Raw genomic sequence first — 17,154 nt, forward strand, 5'->3', positions numbered from 1 at the left:
TATAGCCAACACCACTTGAAGTTAAATTTCTTTTCTTGGTGCCATCGTGTGATATCCTCTACACATTATATAATTTTGAATGGGATTTATATTTGCTATCTTACTTTGTCTAGACACGACTAAATCCTCTATTACGATTATATTTGTGTCTGTGCATCACATTTTGTTGGTGACAATGTTCTATCATAAGTGCAGTTATGGGATTTGAGAATACGTGTGTTTCACCACTGTTTTTTATTACCTTTGTCCTTCATGAGATGAGACGGATATGTTTTAAAGTGGATAGAGCTAAGTGGAGATTAGTATATTCCATGTTTAGAAAGTAGCATTTTGCCTTCCCTGTCATTTCTGAGACCTGCAAATAGATTGTGTTCATTTACAATATGTCACATAATTATGGGTTTTAGGGAATTACTGAATATAATTTGTGTATGTACTGCTCGTAGGCTGTTTCTTCATCAGAGTCCCTACATGTAATATGTCTTTCCATTTGGATACAAAGAGGAGATTTTCACTTTCAAACTTTTTGTCTCAGAAAAAAAACCCTATCAGGAATGTCAAATATGATCAATTAGTGAAAATAAAGGAGAACTGTAATCTGTCACTGATATGAAACATCTCTATTATCTATTAAAAGTTGTCATTTCTTCTAAATAGCCAAGTTATGCTAACTGTGTATCATTATGGCTCACATCCACATCATTTTCTGGCTCTTTCCTCCGAACATGGTCACTGATAACCATTTTGCTTCGAACATGGAATCAGGCAGTAGAAGAAATGTGACATGTTTTATAATCCGTGGATGTTCTGATTCAAATGCACATGCTGTCATTTTATAAGCCAATTACATATTGATGTGTGAATATAAATCATGTGGTAACTAATACTGCATAATTCATGCACAGCAATGTATTTTTATGTTTCTAATTAACCCATATATTCCCCATATCTAAAGCATTTCCATTTACATCACCTAAATCCTATTATTCTCATATTTCTAGAAGGTTTATCGTTTTCATGGAGAGGAGAGATGATATCTAGCTGCCATCTTTTGATAAAAATCTTAAAAATGTAAATATATACAGTAGTTATGCCAGAATACTTTGTTAATCTTTTAATGACTCACTGGAGGAATGCTAAATGTCTAATGCTTATGCACAGTGAAATTTCCAAAATGTTGTTTGAAGATGAGCTCACACTCAGTCAAGTAGGTACTTTCCATTGCCAAGCTTCGAGAGGCTTCCAAAAGCCAAATGCTGTTAACAGGTCATTAGTCAGAGCCTTTTATGTTTTGTTATGTCAATTTTACTCCTGTAATTGAAACTGTTCTCTCACCATAGGATAGTCCTGATAGTTAATACAATTAATTAGCAGAAATTAAGTAGAAATTAAGGACACACGCTCCCAAGCTCAGGCTCTGGGGATGCATGGGGTTGGAGTGAGGAGTGGAGAAGAGTGGTTATTGTTAGCAGTCTACACTGCAGTGTTGTTTGGTCAAAAGTCATTAAATTACATTAAATGACTAATTTCTTATTCGTGTGTGCAACTCGCCAGAGACCATGGGAAGTTTTTAATAAAAGAAAGGGCCTGAATAACAAAACACAGTAGTGCAAGAAAGAGAGAGAGAGAGAGAGAGAGAGAGAGAGAGAGAGAGCAGTTTGGATAAAGCAATTTAAAAACACATTAATAAAACAATACAGAAACATTCAGAAATCATTGGAGATAAAGTCTATTTGCATAATTCATTAAGATTAATCAGACAGCAGGACACTGTGCTTCTCCTCTGAGGAGAGGGCAAACACAAACAGTTCATTCCCATGAAAGACCTTTTTAATCTACAAACAATGATGTAAATCTAGATCTGGATAGCAGAATTAACCTCCATGTTCTCCATAACCCCCAACTGCAAACCTTCAGTGGTTTGTCTTTATATAGGCAAAATTTAATTAATATTCATCACTTTTTTTAATGAAGCCTCATATAAGATATACCCAGCTTGGTCAGTGCATAAAGCTCAGTTCCTTTTGATTTAATCTTTCTGTAATGGACGAAAGCAGATGCTCTTCAATAGCAAAGGAGGGAGAACAGGCCTCTTATCTCCAAATAATGTCCAAGTCCAAATGAAAGGTTTTTTTTGTCTAATATACCTCTAAGTCAGGAATGCAAAACACATAGGTGCAGAGGTTGGGGAAAAGATATTTAATAGAAGCACACTGGCATGTAACTTCATCATGCTCACACCACATTCTGTCTCTCTGTAAGCAATGTACATTTCTCAAGGCTTAGATAGCAAGGCCATTTAGGCCATAAACATCTCTCTGTTGCCTGAAACCTTGAAGATAAATGCAGCCCAATTGAACAACTTTCATATTTAACACCCCACACCTTTCACCATAGCAACCAAGATTCATTTAAATAGAATTAATTTGAAACAATCTTCATTGACAAAAGAGTCTGATGAAATTATGAGGATTTATTAATAAACAGGAATAAGTAGATTATAATTTGTCTTAATAGGATATATGGCACTCAAGACAGAGTTCAAGCTGGATAAATATACAGACTATTTGCTACGACACAACTATAAATCTAAAAGCTCAGCTGTCCAAAAGACAACATACTGCTGTCATAATGCAAATGTTATTAGCTCTTTAGTGTTAAATGCAGCATATGGTAGCTTTTTATCATTTTATTACTCTTAAACTATACAGCAAGTTTAATCGCACTGGGGGCATGAGGCAGAGGTGTGAGGAATATAAGAAACAAAGCAAGGATCAAATTCAAAAGCACAGCTGTAGGGGACTTTAAACAGTTTGTGGGCAAGGAGCTGAGGGCCTATTTTCCACAAACACCATCTGCTGAGTCTGTCCAGGTAGCACCTTGACAACATGAATTAGTTTGAAATACTGTCAAACAAACAGAAGCAAATTAGATTTTTCCCACATCATAATAACAACTGCACAGAGTGTAATAAAGAAAAGTGTTGGATCTGGAAAAAAGATTTGAGATGAACTGGAAAGAGAAAAGAGAAACTGAAGAACTTTGCAGGCATGTTGATTGAATTGTTTGGTGCTCTCTGTTCTGTATCCAGGTATCTCTAAATTGAATATAATAACTAAGTGTGGGATGGGAATTTGTTATTTTGTGTGTAGCTTTGTCATATGTTTTCTGGCTGTCAGTTGTTTGATGGGAAGAAGTCACCATTTCAGCAATTACTTGACTATAACATAAACTAAGGTAGGAGTTTCTCATTGCGCAGAGTTATATTTGGAGTACTGATACTGCAAATGTTTCTATCCCTGAATCTCTGCTGTGTACCGAATCTCAGTGACACATAGTGTACATTTCCAAATTATGACACAGATTATTCTCAAATATTACTTTTATTGAAGATTGAATCTCTTCTCAGGTTTATATATATATATATATATATATATATATATATATATATATATATATATATACACACACACAGTGGATATAAATAGTGTACACACCCCGTGAAAATGATAGGTTTTTCTGATGTAAAAAAAATGAGACCACAATAAATAATTTCAAAACTTTTCCCACCTTTAATGTGACCTATAACCTGTACAATTCAATTGAAAAACAAACAAAGCTGTTAGGGGGAAAAACATAAAAAATAAAAAATGTACAATAAGGTAGTTGCATAAGTGTGCACACCCTTAAACTAATAATATGTTGAAGCACCTTTTGATTTAATTACAACATTCAGTCTTTTTGGGTAGGAGTCTATCAGCCTGCAACATCTAGACTTGGCAATATTTGCCCACTCTTCTTTGCAAAAGCGCTGGGCCATTCCAAAACTTTTGGGATCATTGTCATGCTGAAAGATGAAATTCCTCTTCATCTTCAGCTTCCTAGCAGACACCTGAAGGTTTTGGGCCAAAATTGACTGGTATTTAGAACTGGGCTCTGGCTGGGCCATTCCAAAACTTTTGGGATCATTGTCATGCTGAAAGATTAAATTCCTCTTCATCTTCAGCTTCCTGGCAGACACCTGAAGGTTTTGGGCCAAAATTGACTGGTATTTAGAACTGTTCATAATTCCCTCCACCTTGACTAAAGCCCCTGTTCCAGCTGAAGAAAAACAACCCTAAAACATGATGCTGCCACCATCATGCTTCATCATGGGTATGGTGTTCTTTTGGTGATGTGCAGTGTTGTTTTTGCACCAAACATACCTTTTGGAATTGTGGTCAAAAAGTTCAACCTTGGTTTCATCATACCATAACACATTTTTCCACATGCTTTTGGGAGAGTTGATGTATTTTTTTCCCAAAATTTAGCCAGGCCTGGATGTTTTTCTTTGACCCTACCTCATAATCCAGACATATGGAGAATACAGGAGATTTTAGTCACATGTAGTACACAACCAGTACTTGTCAGAAATTCCTGCAGCTCCTTCAGTGTTGCTGTAGGCCTCTTGGCAGCCTCCCTGACCAGTTTTCGTCTTGTCTTTTCATCAATTTTGGAGGGACGTCCAGTTCTCGGTAATGTCACTGTTGTCCCACATTTTCTCCACTTCTTGATGACTGTCTTCACTGTGATCCATAGTATATCTAATGCCATGGAAATTTTTTTGTACCCTTCTCCTGAATGATACCTTTCAAAAATTAGATCCCTTTGATGCTTTGTAAGCTCTCTGTGAACCCTGGCTTTTGCTGGAGGATGCAACTGAGTCAATGTCTGAACTTTATTTGGGGTCAATCAGAGTCATTTTAATTGATGGCAGGTGTGAACCCAAAAAGACTGAATGCTGTGATTAAATCAAAAGGTGATTCAACAAAGTATTAGTTTAAGGGTGTGCACACTTATGCAACCAGCTTAGTATATGTTTTTTATTTTTTATGTTGGGGCGGCATGGTGATGTAGTGGTTAGCACTGTCGCCTCACAGCAAGAAGGTCCGGGTTTGAGCCATGGCCGGCAATGGTCTTTCTGTGCGGAGTTTGTATGTTCTCCCTGTGTCTGTGTGGGTTTCCTCCGGGTGCTCTGGTTTCCCCCACAGTCCAAAGACATGCAGGTTAGGTTAACTGGTGACTCTAAATTGACCGTAGGTGTGAATGTGAGTGTGAATGGTTGTCTGTGTCTATGTGTCAGCCCTGTGATGACCTGGCGACTTGTCCAGGGTGTACCCCGCCTTTCGCCCATAGTCAGCTGGGATAGGCTCCAGCTTGCCTGCGACCCTGTAGAACAGGATAAAGTGGCTAGAGATAATGAGATGAGTTTTTTTAAATGTTTTTCCCCCTAACAGATTTGTTTGTTTTTCTATTGAATTGTACAGGTTATAAGTCACATTAAAGGTGGGAAACGTTTTGAAATTATTAATTGTGGTCTCATTTTTTTAACATCAGAAAAACTTGTCATTTTAATGGGGTGTTTACACTTTTTATATCCATTTTATATATATATATATAATTCTCATCTCATTATCTCTAGCCGCTTTATCCTGTTCTACAGGGTCGCAGGCAAGCTGGAGCCTATCCCAGCTGACTATGGGCGAAAGGTGGGGTACACCCTGGACAAGTCGCCAGGTCATCACAGGGCTGACACATAGACACAGACAACCATTCACACTCACGGCCAATTTAAAGTCACCAGTTAACCTAACCTGCATGTCTTTGGACTGTGGGGGAAACCGGAGCACCCGGAGGAAACCCACACGGACACAGGGAGAACATGCAAACTCCGCACAGAAAGGCCCTCGCTGGCCACGGGGCTCGAACCCGGACCTTCTTGCTGTGAGGCAACAGCGCTAACCACTACACCACCTTGCCGCCCATCTATCTATCTATCTATGTGTGTGTGTGTGTATGGCAACTCACAGTAGTGTATGGCAACTCACATGGCATGCGTGATGACATCATGAGTTGTGTGGCTGTCGGTGTCGAAAGCAGAGACGTGAATAAAGTGGGATGATAACTGTCCAAGCAGTGTACTGTCATTAGTGTTAAGAGGTACAAACACTACAAGTGGCGACGAGGATGTAAAAGGGAATGCTGTGTTGTGCAAGAGAAACTAACGTTAGTTAATGCATGAAGTTCAGTCTGACGAGGAGGAAGAGAAGTGAGTGGATTTAGCATGCCACTAGTTTACCAGCAGTAGCTCCCTTTGATGTGTTAAACGACTCAGCTAATGTTGGTGTCCGCTGGCAGAAGTGGATAAATCAAACATGTCAACCTATACGGAATGTCCGTATTTTATACGGATTTGATTCAATAAACGTAGTATACGGGCTTACAAATAAAGTTATACGGATTCTTTAAAAAAACGTCAATATTTATTTAGAGCTATAATCAATTCCCACGATGATAAAAGAGCGCATAACATTTACAAACGTACTCTACACCACAGACAGCACAAACAGCCAGTAAAGAGTCTTATGAAATCGCGCGTTATCTTGTGGTAGCGAGACTTCGTTCCACTTTTGATCATGCGCACACCGCATTGCGAGAATCCCGCTAACCGGGAAGTAACATTTTGTCTGAAACGCGTATTTCCACCTGAGCGACTTTCAGTAGCGACTGAAAAGATTCTGAATGGGCACTCCGGCAAGATCAACACAGACACTTGCTGTGACATGCAGCCTAGTGAGTATTGGTGCAGACTGCTAAAAAAGCTGTCATGGAGTACAATTCAGAACATTAGAGTGACACTTTGTGTTTTTGTCGAACATTGGAGCTTTGTATTCATTCTGAAGGTTTATTGTTATTAATATTGAATAAAAAGTAACTTGGATATATCATTGTTAATTATCATTCAAATTTTAGGTAAATTATTTTTAATTCGCATCTTATACGGATTTTATAAGGGAAATACGGATTTTGGTGGTTGGTTATACAGGTTTGATTGACCAAAGGTTGACATGTATGATAAATAGTTTTAAACTCTATTTACCCACATCAAGAATCTGTGAGAATGCATGGAAAAGGGCCTTACTGCTACACTTAGCAGGAGCTGAAGTCCAGGATATCTTCTTCACTTTGGACGACACTGCAGACGATGCTGACTATGATGGTGCAGTAAACAAGTTAAGTGAATATTTTGCACCACAGAAAATATCCCCTACGAGAGACATGTGCTTAGACAAGCAGAACAAGCACAAGGAGAGTCCATGGATAGTTTTGTGAGTAGATTAAAGAAGCTAGCAGTGTGAATTTAAATTGTGAATTCCAAATGTGAATTTGGAGATAACAGAGATGATTTCATACGTGATCAAGTGATTGACAAGTGCACTTCAAACACACTGCGCAGATGGCTGCTGCGTGAGAAAGATTTGAAACTCTCAGGGCTCCAGAAAATTGCAAGAGCACTGAAGACAGCAGATCAACAAGCTGCAAGGATGGAGAAATTAACAATTAATGCTGCGGGGAAAAAAAAACATGAAAAAAGTAGAGGCAAAACAATAAGATCTAAATTCTCCAAAACTCAGAATCAGTCACCATGGGAGGAGCACAGCTTCATGTTACAGGTGTGGGCGTGCAGGACACATGAGCCGAGAGTGCACAATAGCAAAGAATAAAAAGTGCAATAACTGTGGAAAAGAAGGACATTTTGCTAAAATGTGTAAAACCAAGAAAATACACAAAGTAAACAGAGTCATGACCACAGCCACACACCAAGGGCCCAGTGACAGTGAAGATGACCATGTATTTATAGTTAATGATAGTGCTGCAGATAGAACACTGAGAGTACTAGTAAATGACCAACCAGTAAACATGTTGATAGATTCAGGGGCTTCATGCAATATTGTGACCGTGTCGAAGTTTAAGCAGTTGAAGTCAAAAAGTGACATCAAACTACAGAGCCCAGAGAAGAAAGTCTATCCATTCGGCTCTACAACGCCACTCCATGTAAAAGGTATTTTCACTGCTGATTTCAAATAAGAGATCAGAAACTGTCACTGCAAAAATTCAAGTGATTAAAGAAGGACGAATCTGTGTTGGGCAGAAAGACTGCTGTTAAATTGGGACTTCTACACATTGGTCCTATTGAACAGGTGAACACTGTCCAGCCAAAAGGCACAACAGCTTTCACAGCCGAGCTAGAGGAGAAATACAACAACTGTTTTCAGGACTTAGGAAAACTGAAGGATTTTCAGCTGGAGCTTCATGTGGATAACAGTGTACAGCCAGTGGCCAAGTCTATTCGCAGAATACCATTCGGTGTGAGAAAACAAGTGGAAGAGAAACTGAAACAACTCGAGGAACTCAATGTCATTGAGAGAGTAAATGGACCAAAACCATGGGTATCACTGCTAGTTGTGGTACATGGTAAGAAAGAGCCAAGGCTACGGTATATGTGGATATGCACAGAGCAAATGAGGCCATAGTGCGAGAAAGGCACCCCATCCCCATCATAGATGAAATATTGGAGGACATGACAGGAGCCACAGTATTCTCAAAGCTGGATCTAAAGTGGGGATATCATCAACTAGAACTGGAGCCAGAGTCCCAGGTTGCTCACCACTTTTGTCATATGCACAGGACTATGGCATTATAAGAGACTGATGTTTGGTATCTCATCCGCACCTGAGATTTATCAATACATCATTGGACAAGTACTACAAGGCATTCCTGGAGTGCACAACATATCAGATGACATCATTGTGTCAGGAGAAACCGTACAGCAACACAATGAGAGACTGCACCAAGTCATGCAACGGTTGCAAGAGAAGCATCTGACAGTCAACAGCAAAAAGTGCCAATTCTGGATGTCACAACTGGAATTGATGAGACATGTGTTATCCAAAAATGGAATAGGAGCAGCCCAGTCTAAGATCAAAGCAGTAGAAAATACACATCGACCAACAAATGCTGCTGAGGTGAGGAGTTTCTTGGGACTTGTGAACTATTGTGACAGGTTCATCCCAAATTTGGCCACAACATCAGAGCCACTTAGGAGGCTCACAAGGCAATTCTGCAAATGGACATGGGGATCAGCGCAGGAAATAGCATTTGTGGAGCTAAAGAAACAGATGGCCAGTTCACATGTAATGGCATATTTCAGACAGGATGCAGACAGTGATACTGAGCCAGAAACAAAGTGATTTAACACATAAACCTGTCTACTATGCTAGTCAAGCCTTGTCTGATGTAGAGCATCATTACTCTCAGACCAAAAGAGAAGCCCTTGCTATTGTATGGGCATATGAGAAATTTCATGTATTTCTCTATGGAAAGGACTTTGTAATGGTCACTGACCACAAACCTCTGGAAACTATCTACTCACCAAAATCCAAACTGCCAGCCAGGATCGAAAGGTGGGTTTTGTGGCTGCAGCCCTATCACTTTAAGGCTGTGTATACGCCAGGCCCACAGAATACGCCAGACCCACATAGCAGCTGATTCGCTGTCATGCCTCATAGTCAACCAGCCAGTACAGATTGGTACTATGGAGGACCATGTCTACTGGGTGGCTCAACATGCAGTGCCACATGCTTTCACACCATGACAAATGGAGGAATTGTCAGCAGAGGACCCCACTCTAATTACCTTACAAAACTGTATCAAAACTGGTGACTGGAGTAAATGTGAGCCCGCTTATCAGACTGTCAAAACTGAGCTCTCCACTGTTGGGAAAATAGTGCTGAGAGGTTCCTGGATTGTAATTCCCCAGGCTGCATGATGACAGATGCTGATGTTAGCACATGAAGGACATCAAGGAATAGTCAAAACAAAACAGAGACTGAGAACAAAAGTGTGGTGGCCTGGAATTGAAAGAGAAGCAGAAGAGCTGGTGAGGTCATGTCATGCATGTCAAGTCAACAGTTCGTCTTCACAGGATGGCCCTACTACAAGGACAGAGCTCCCAGCAAAACCATGGCAAATGCTCACTATGGACATGTGTGGTCCATTTCCATCAGGAGACCATCTACTGGTACTGACTGACTACTACTCCAGGTGGGTGAGTGTTGATATCCTCCAAAACCCCACCTCTGTGGACATAATTAAATGTCTGAGACACTCATTTGCAACACACAGAATCCCAGAATGCATAGTGACAGACAACGGCATTCCATTTCTGTCAAAGGAGTTCAAAACATATCTACAGGAGAGTGGAATTGCACACCGCTGTGTCATGCTATATTGGCCTCAGGCAAATGGCGAAGTTGAAAGACAGAACAGAACTCTTTGTAAGGTCATACGTGCAGCTTACACTGAAGGGAAGGACTGGTGCCCTGAGCTGGACATCTTCCTTCTGGCCTACCGCAGTGCCCCTCACTGTGTCACAGGCCGCAGTCTGGCTGAGCTACTATTAAACAGCCAGATCAGAACCAAACTTCCTGAACTGTCAGTGGAATGCCAGCTGCAACCTTCAAGACAGGATGCTGCTGTTCACACAACTTGTACTGTGAAGAAGGAGAAGGGATATGTTGATGCAGACAGAGGCAGAAGAGTGAAAGAAAGCACAGTGAAACAGGGGAACAGAGTATTGTTACATCAGCAGAAACAAAAAAAACTTTCGACATCATTTGAACATGACCCCTACACAGTGGTAAATCGAAAAGGTCAGTCAGTCATTCTTGAAAAGGATGGCAAGAAGATGATGCGTCATGTATCATTTGTGAAGCGATGGGTTGAGCCGGAACAAGAGACTGGTGTGCCGATTTGTGTAGCTAGACCTGCTGAGACAGTGCCTGATGAAACCCCTCAGCAGGAAAGTAGACCTCAAAGAGCCAGGAGGCTGCCAACTCATCTTACAGACTTTGTCACTGAGACAGACAGTGCCATAAGGGGCAGAATAATCCCTGGCATGTGTCTTAATAGCAGGGTAGTCCACCTCTTGCCATTCAGGTTATGTTATGTGATTGGAAAAAAAAAAGAATGAAGATGTTCTGGCTAAAGAAAATATTTTGTAAGAAAAAAAGTTAAAGTTTTCTAAACTAAAGACTCTTTTGATATATTTTGTGTAAATGGAAGAAGTTAAAGTTTTCCTAAAACTGAAGTTTTGGTGAAACTGAATTTATAGTTATGTTATGATAATGCTTCTTGTTTGAACTGCGAAGTTTGAGTACATTTTTTGCCTAAACAGAAGGATTTTGGTTACATTTCTAAATGAGATTGAATTTATGTTTACTATGCAAGTGTACTGAACATGGGTATGTAGGAGTTACAATAAGGTTACAATAAGATTAGTTAAAGTTAGTATTACCCTACTGAAAGTTGAAGATGCTATTACAAGTTTGATATGGTGTCAACAACGTAACTAGTGGACTGAGGTAGTTCATAGTTAATGTTTGTGTTAATGAGTTATTATAAGTCATCATCTTAGAAGAAGAGGGATGTGTATGGCAACTCACATACAGTGGTGCTTGAAAGTTTGTGAACCCTTTAGAATTTTCGATATTTCTGCATAAATATGACCTAAAACATCATCAGATTTTCACACAAGTCCTAAAAGTAGATAAAGAGAACCCAGTTAAACAAATGAAACAAAAATATTATACTTGGTCATTTATTTATTAAGGAAAATGATCCAATATTACTTATCTGTGGGTGGCAAAAGTATCTGAACCTTTGCTTTCAGTATCTGGTGTGACCCCCTTGTGCAGCAATAACTGCAACTAAACGTTTGCGGTAACTGTTGATCAGTCCTGCACACCGGCTTGGAGGAATTTTAGCCCATTCCTCCATACAGAACAGCTTCAACTCTGGGATGTTGGTAGGTTTCCTCACATGAACTGCTCACTTCAGGTCCTTCCACAACATTTCCATTGGATTAAGGTCAGGACTTTGACTTGGCCATTCCAAAACATTAACTTTATTCTTCTTTAACCATTCTTTGGTAGAACGACTTGTGTGCTTAGGGTCGTTGTCTTGCTGCATGACCCACCTTCTCTTGAGATTCAGTTCATGGACAGATGTCCTGACATTTTCCTTTAGAATTAGCTGGTATAATTCAGAACTCATTGTTCCATCAATGATGGCAAGCCGTCCTGGCCCAGATGCAGCAAAACAGGCCCAAACCATGATACCACCACCACCATGTTTCACAGATGGGATAAGGTTCTTATGCTGGAATGCAGTGTTTTCCTTTCTCCAAACATAACGCTTCTCATTTAAACCAAAAACTTCTATTTTGGTCTCATCCATCCACAAAATATTTTTCCAATAACCTTCTGGCTTGTCCACGTGATCTTTAGCAAACTGCAGATGAGCCACAATGTTCTTTTTGGAGAGCAGTGGCTTTCTCCTTGCAACCCTGCCATGCACACCATTGTTGTTCAGTGTTCTCCTGATGGTGGACTCATGAACATTAACATTAGCCAATGTGAGAGAGGCCTTCAGTTGCTTAGAAGTTACCCTGGGGTCCTTTGTGACCTCGCCGACTATTACACGCCTTGCTCTTGGAGTGATCTTTGTTGGTCGACCACTCCTGGGGAGGGTAACAATGGTCTTGAATTTCCTCCATTTGTACACAATCTGTCTGACTGTGGATTGGTGGAGTCCAAACTCTTTAGAGATGGTTTTGTAACCTTTTCCAGCCTGATGAGCATCAATAATGCTTTTTCTGAGGTCCTCAGAAATCTCCTTTGTTCGTGCCATGATACACTTCCACAAACATGTGTTGTGAAGATCAGACTTTGATAGATCCCTGTTCTTTAAATACAACAGGGTGCCCACTCACACCTGATTGTCATCCCATTGATTGAAAACACCTGATTCGAATTTCACCTTCAAATTAACTGCTAATCCTAGAGGTTCACATACTTTTGCCACTCACAGATATGTAATATTGGATCATTTTCCTCAATAAATAAATGTCCAAGTATAATATTTTTGTCTCATTTGTTTAACTGGGTTCTCTTTATCTACTTTTAGGGCTTGTGTGAAAATCTGATGATGTTTTAGGTCATATTTATGCAGAAATATCGAAAATTCTAAAGGGTTCACAAACTTTCAAGCACCACTGTAGCATGCATGATGACATCATGAGTTGCGTGGCTGTTGGTGTTGAAAGCAGAGGCGTGAATAAAGCAGGATGATAACTGTCCGAGCAGTGTACTGTCATTAGTGTTAATAAGAGGTACAAACACCACAAATCTCAGTGGCTAACCATTACTATTAGAGATGCGACTTCAGGTTAACCAAACCATAACCAGACACACCAAAAAAGCAACAGGGCAAAGGATTTTGCAAGGGATTAGCAGCAGGCTGCCAGGTAGCGCCGTTGTGTGTATTTGTAGATGTTGATTTTAAAAGTAACTAAGTAAATTCTCATCTCATCTCATTATCTCTAGCCGCTTTATCCTTCTACAGGGTCGCAGGCAAGCTGGAGCCTATCCCAGCTGACTACGGGCGAAAGGCGGGGTACACCCTGGACAAGTCGCCAGGTCATCACAGGGCTGACACATAGACACAGACAACCATTCACACTCACATTCACACCTACGGTCAATTTAGAGTCACCAGTTAACCTAACCTGCATGTCTTTGGACTGTGGGGGAAACCGGAGCACCCGGAGGAAACCCACGCGGACACGGGGAGAACATGCAAACTCCACACAGAAAGGCCCTCGCCGGCCCCGGGGCTCGAACCCAGGACCTTCTTGCTGTGAGGCGACAGCGCTAACCACTACACCACCGTGCCGCCCCAACTAAGTAAATTACACAGGGAAATGAATACTCAAGGATGAGTGAAAGATACTGTGCCGAGTGTGCATGGAAGAAGAGTCTAGAGACAGAAATCTTAGATTCTTGGTCATTAGTCTGTGTTACTTGCTCTTGATAGCACTGGCTTGACTGCTTTATTAGCATTTGCTAATACTACTGATGAACGCTACACTGGCTGGAAGGTTACTTCACTGCTGTGCTGATGGAGCTGACTCACGGTTAAGATAGCGTTGGCCTTTGAGTAGGCTTAGGCCCTGTCCACACGGCAACGGATTCAGGTGAATCCGATAAAATTTTTTATCATTTCGGCCTGGCGTCCACACGGCACCGGCATTTTGGGTGCCCCAAAACGATATTTTTTGAGAACGGTTTCCAGAGTGGAAAAATCTGGCAACGGCGCCATTGCGAAGTCATCTGGATGAGTAGAATGGATTTGTTTACAATGATGTCACAACCACATGACTAGAACAAGCATAACAGCGTAATATCTCCGTACTTGGTTTGGCATGTCTCCCAGTCCACATTGTCCTGATATTTAGAGGTTTTATAGTTCAGAGTCACTCGCATGAGTAACTCCACCTCGTCATCGGTCCAGACAAGAGAGTCAGTTTTTCCTCGCGTAGTCGCAGCCATCTTCTTCTTGTTGTTGTGTGTTTGTTCCTGTGAGTGCTTCACGCCGGGTAGAAGAAGAAGGGGTTTATGCGCATGCATCCTACTTCTTCTATTGTTCTGGTGTCTCCGATGGGACCGTCTTACAGTGCACGTAGAGGTGTAGCATGTGTATTGCATCGTTTTCAGCAAGCGTTGCGTTGCCATATGTACCTGATATTTTACTGATCCGTTGCCCATGTGGACGCGATATTTTTTTTACCTGCTAAAAAAAAAAAATATCGTTGCCATTGTCATGTGGATGTAGCCTTAGGGTGATCAATTTTTGGTCCCTCCCACTTTAACTCAAAATCTGGTTGGTTAATTCATCTGTCACTTCCTATATAAACATACACTGCCATGGCGTTCTGTCCCAACAATGAAGTCCTAACCAGTGAGTGAGCCAGCTCTAAACTCTTCTCAGTCTAGAGACAACAAACAAATTAGAATTAGAAGAGAATAATTATAATAAAATTATGAAAGAATGAAAGTAATTAAAGAATGAAAGAAATTTAATATAACATTTGAAATGTTGATACGTTTGGGCCTTCTCTGAAGGCCTAGAAGGCCCTGACGATTCCCTTCTGATTTTATATATATATATATATATATATATATATATATATATATATATATATATATATATATATATATAGACATTCATCATCACAGTTCTAAATGCTCCTATTTGTGTGGCCAGTGACGCCTCTATTCTTCCTTATCAGTCTTATTTTTTGCTATAATGAATGCAGTGTTATGTGGTGTTTGGGCTGCAGTGCGGGTGGAAGTCTCATTCTCTCTTCCCGCTCTGGATTACCTCAATGCCCAGGGATCACCTGAGGGGGCTGCAGTCATTTGAAAAGGAAATTATCTTTTGTGATTCTTTCTCAGACAGATGGGGAGTAAGAAAGTGACAATGACAAGGAAAGTATGAGGGAGTGAAAGAGAGATGGAGAAAAAGGATGGATTTATTTCTTTGCAACCTCTGAACAGGTTAATAGGAGCTTGTGGTGGAATGAATTGATACCTATCTGTTCTCTGGGTAAAAGAGTGAAAGAAATAGGAAGGGGGGAATGACTATTTGATGGATTCTTCTTTCTCCTTGGCCCTGTTTCTTGATGTGTGTGATAATTTTTTTTCGCTGGTAAATAGGTTATCTGAGTGGGAGGCAATTTTGCCTAATAGGCAAGTTTCCACGAGGTGGGTCAGTACACTGATAGCAAGGCTGATGAGTTGGCAGGAAAGGTGATTGCTGTTGTTCTTCACCATTCTTATTATCAAGCTTCCTCAAGAGACACCCTTCATGGAACAGCCAATACAAGATAAGAACACAGATGAATCAAATATGTTTCTTATTCTTTCTCATTTGCTGACTATGTGCTTTGCACACTCTCTTTTGATGAAGCTGCTCCATTCTTTTTGATATATCTTTCAACATTTTTTTCAATTACTGTCAAATATTGATATGCTTGTGCTATCTCTCTATGACAAATCATGTATGCTCTTGTTACGTTCACTGTTATCTACTGCTATAACACGTCTGACTTTTTTTTTCAAATCAGGATGATCATCATATCACTATACATCAAACAATTTTCACTGGCCTGGTTTATAACTCAACTGCTGAAAGAAGATAAGCTGATAAAAACACAGAAAATATTAAGGTGTTTATGTTATCTGATTTCTCTGGTTCTCTGCCCCAAACCTGCTTGGTTGGAATTCACTAATCTCACGCTAAACCTCAATGGGCAACACAGCACAATTGTTCATCCACAGCAATAAAGACTACAGCATCACTTAAAGCCTTGTTTGACTTGTTTGAACTCATATAACCCACCATGGTTGAAGGAACCACGAAGAACAGATGTTACTGGCTAATTATTCCTTGTATCACACTGCTCAAAGGCTCACTGCTGGGTTCCTATGAGAGCTATGGTCGTTCATGTCTGAGGCAGTATTTCCAGTAACTGGAGGGCATGCCATTCCATCTGTAAGGGACCAGAGAAGGTAATCTGGAGGAACTAAGTCAAACTGAGGGAGCGCTTCCTGACTCTCTCCTGTTGCTCAGTGCCTTTGGTGTTGGAAGAGAATGGTTGTTTAAAATGCATTGGTTATTGGTAGCACATGGGATTCTCATGCCTATCAAACTGTTGGTGTTGGTAAAATGAATGAAAATAAAAAAAAAACATTGCCCCTTTTTATTGACCCAAAAAGCAAATAAATCCCTCTATGCTCACAAAGTAAGATAAATTAAATCTATAGTAAGGCTGTACTTGGCTGTAAAGAAGCTTATTGGCTATTTCGAAAAACATCTTTTTTTTTTCCATCAGCAAAGTTACGTGGCCACCGTCAACCATTTTGGCACTTCAACAGGTTGCATGTACACATGCTTATGTACTAGTTCACTGAAGTTTTGAGTCTCATGGCTCAAGCTTTCAACACAGGCATGAAATGTGTGGCTAAGTTAAAAGCTTATGCTGCAGTCTTTGTTGTATCTGCATTATCTGGATGTGGACTGAAGTGATTACAGCAAAAAAAGGAAAATTGGATCAGTTGGTTGACTGTCAGTTCCTAATTATTTTGCTGGTTAAATTAACACTTAAGGCTTTCCTTCAGCTCCTGAAGTCCTAACCAGTGGACAATATATCTTAGCTGAATCGACCAGGCAACATGGAAGAAAAATTTATAGATATATACACATCTCAATAAGCCATAATAAATGAAACAAAGTCAATATTTGGTGTGAGATGACCCTTTGCTTAAAAAAAAAATTGTAGTCTCAGGTACAATTAGCAATTAGTACAGTTTTATAAGGAAATGAGCTGTAGGTTTTACTGATTATCTTGCCGAACCAGCCACGGTTCTTTTG

This window comes from Neoarius graeffei, chromosome 4, assembly GCF_027579695.1.
Source record: "Neoarius graeffei isolate fNeoGra1 chromosome 4, fNeoGra1.pri, whole genome shotgun sequence".
Lineage (NCBI taxonomy): Eukaryota > Metazoa > Chordata > Actinopteri > Siluriformes > Ariidae > Neoarius > Neoarius graeffei.